Source organism: Bactrocera latifrons, unplaced genomic scaffold, assembly GCF_001853355.1.
Source record: "Bactrocera latifrons isolate USDA-ARS-PBARC rearing strain unplaced genomic scaffold, ASM185335v1 scaffold_107, whole genome shotgun sequence".
NCBI lineage: Eukaryota > Metazoa > Arthropoda > Insecta > Diptera > Tephritidae > Bactrocera > Bactrocera latifrons.
Genome location: NW_017534486.1, coordinates 1,129,076 through 1,132,678, shown reverse-complemented (window position 1 = coordinate 1,132,678; position 3,603 = coordinate 1,129,076).

The following is a 3,603-nucleotide window of genomic DNA, read 5'->3' as shown; positions in this document are numbered from 1 at the left end:
GATGAAGATTTGTGTGTTGCTGTTATTTGTATGTATTTAGCTCATAAAGTCTCTCGTTGAGTTGCCAACGGCCTCATCTTTCATTTGAATTCTAACAGGTACACTGAGTTCATGAATCTTGGTGCAACCCAGTGGTAGTGGATCGTAAGGCAACCCATAAGAACTAGTGTCAAAAATAGTAAACAGAGCTACATATGTGCGTATCATTTTCAGGGTGCATGCGACTCATGCAGATGACGAACTTTCCCTAAGACGACAGTCGGGTTTACGTAACGGGAACGGACTCGGATTYTTTATCCGGTCAAGGACTGTCAACTTGGCAGAATTCTGCCRCTACAACAACAATAACGAACTTTCCCTTCTTCCCAYATCTAAATGGGCCTACTAGTGCCGAGATGAAATCTGATGAACTGATGACCGAAGATGTTATCTTAGATATAAAATCCAATATGGAAGATTTATTGCATACGCTCGTCTATTTTTCAAGACATGAACGYTCGACTAGCGGACATGTGTCATTAAATTATTTAAGGCACTTTTATTCGAACTGCACTTGTGCGAGGCGATTAGTTCAAGGTTAGGTCTAACCTTACTGGTCGATCACGGATCTCACTTGGACACCTTATAATGGCGGGCGCCAAGCGTTTGAGCCGATCTCAAATTTTTTGAAGCAAGTTTCGGCTGTTTACTGGTTCACCGAAGGTAGGACTCCCGATAAGTTTCAACCTCAGTCTTACAAAGCTGAACAATAGCGGAGAAAGTGTCTGGATATTTCTACCCTAACTTCTACCATACAACTTTGACAGTTGCCTCCGACTCTATTTTTATCCTTACAGCATGAATGCCTCTTTTAGAATGTCCAGTAAGAACTCCTACGATTATGGCAAGATGAACACTGMTAAGGTCAAATAGTTCAGTAGAGACCAAGTCGAAACTTATTACCAAACAATTTAAAGAATCACAAAAGTTTGAAACGAGACAAATCCCCAAGTCTCGTAACTTTCGTGGGTATTATTGAATAAATCATCATAAGTATGTATCTAAAGCAAGGAGCAATTTCTAAACGGTTAATTACGACAAATGTTTAGGATTGAGGAGAGTGTTACACAGGGTTGATTTTGGCGTCGTGGTAAGTAAAATTTTAACGTTTTTACGAGAATAAAACGAGTCTTAAACGAAAATGTTTAGCTCTTCCAAACGTTAAACAACAAATATAGAAATCTATAAACTTGAAATCCGTTGACGAATCATGGCAAACTATTTTAGGTGYTTTTTTCTGCCAGAAAAATACTTGTAAGTATTTAGTATCGCCGTTTTTTTATATTATTTATCTTTCCATACTTTCGGAATTCACTGCGATCAGTATTTGTAGACCGAGTAATTGCCACACAATCAACTTATGCTGCAAACAAGGTCAGAACTTTTATTTGTTAGTTAGGTGAAAGGAAGTAAACCTCAGAGAATAGATGAAAGTTAACCGAAAACGAATTTGGTATTTGGAATGTGGTACTGTTCCGAAATGCYAGCGTTCAGCAGGCATGCTAATAGCAAAATTATCCGGAACTGCTTTGGCAGTCCGTYAAATAGCTAGGCGGGTATATGAGCAATTAKKRAAWAYATCTAATAGGYAAATATGAGTGTGTGTTGTTGTAAAAGATCTCACAACGCTAAAATATTCATTTACTGGGTACTRCTAATTTATTTTCTGCCTTGATTTGTTCTCAATTTATAACCACGACCGCGCCAGTTCGGCCATGTGCAGCATCCTTTCAGCGTTCAGCCGTTTTGGCGACGTCATAAATCCCTCTATCTTTAATCATTGCTCGGCTTTATGGCGGCCACAATGTGCAATGAATCCATTCGGTTTTTTTTTTATTTTTTGCAGACATAATTTAGTTGCTTTATGCTTTTCGACATTTCCACATTCGTGCTCTACAAGTGCATCGCTGTTGGTTTGGCTGCCGACTTCCTGCTTGCACCCAACAAGCCCACAACAAAAGTCCGTTTAACTGCGRAAAATTGCTGCAATTGTGTGTATATGTGTGAGCCGATTAGCTGCGCGTAGCCAGCAAYATGATGCCTAATGCATATCCAATGCTGCGACTGTAGATCTAAAGATTCATTGCTTGACATTTAATTTATGACTTGCGGTGCCTTTGGTTTACGCTTAGGCGTGTCCTATTATCTCATTTATGAATATTTTCATTGTGAGAAATTGCATTTAGCGCACCAGATTTGGTTTTGCGAAAAAAACACGATTTGGCAAGGGAAATGTAGGGTTTAAACGGCAAAGATGGCATGAAATTGCCATAAATCACTCAATTTAGTACTAAACCTTTGTTAACTAACCGACTGGTATAAAAAACATCTCTATAAATCAAAGTTTAAGCGATCAAAAAAATATTCAATATTCTTGACAATTGACAAAAATCGTAAAAAAAATGTGCTCATGGTGACATGGTGGAAGTCACGATGCAATTTTCGAAGTAGCTGTGTAGATCCCTACCTATACTACATTTATACTGCAATCTCCGAAGAAAACTGATCGGTCAAAAGCCAGTTCTTATGTGGAAAACTTTTTTRTTCAACGAGATATCTTTAAGAAATTTGGCATGGATTATTTTCCAAGGCAACGACGCAATCGCCAAAGAAATTGTTAAGATCGGAACACTATAGCATATAGCTGTCATACAAACCGATCGATCAAAAATCAGTTCATATATGGAAAACTTTTTCATTTTACGAGATATCTTCATTAAACTTAGAATGAATTATTTTCCAAGGCAACGATRCAATAGCCGAAGAAATTGTTTAGATCAGATCTATGATCACCAAAAGTATTAAAAATAACATTAAATAATTTTTTTTAACTTGCAAATTTTAACATTCTCTATTGCGCATTTTGTCTTGGTTAAGTTAAATATATTATTTCAGCAAAAACAACCAAACACCATTCACTAATTATGCAAAGGCTTGACGTTATAGTGACTTTGTGGGGTTTTAGGTATTTTTGAAGCACCTTGTGTTGTTTACCTTGCTCTGACTCATTTCAGCAGAAGTGCATGTGTAAACAGTAACGGATTTATGTATGCAAGCACGCATTTTGGTATTTAACAGCTTATCGCACTTTCATTTGAGCCGCAAAGATATAATTAGGTCTTAAACGGCTTAGCCATATTAACAAAAGGGGTTCAAATATTTGAGAAAGGCTTTCTCACAACTCAGATTTGCTTATGCATGCAAGTGCACAAGCATGCCATAATTTGCTGGTAAACAGCGGCGTGAATGGCACTGCGTTTGGTGTCTACCGCCAGTGCAGATGTGAGTCAGTGTGTGTGTGTACTTATGTAAGTAAATATGAACTATAAATTATCTTAAGTGACGAGACGCTGCATTTTCAACCTTTTACTGCTGCTTGAAAGAGTCCGCAGAGTTAGGGTGGTCGATTTTTTAAATATTCTAGTTGTAATATTTTTCCAAAATTGAGTTTTGCGTAACATGAAGATAGAATTTATTCTAAATGCTATAAAGATGACTTTAATTCAATATTTTCGGGTTTTAAGTGTGCCCCATAATATGGCTGAAACATTTTATATGGAGTCA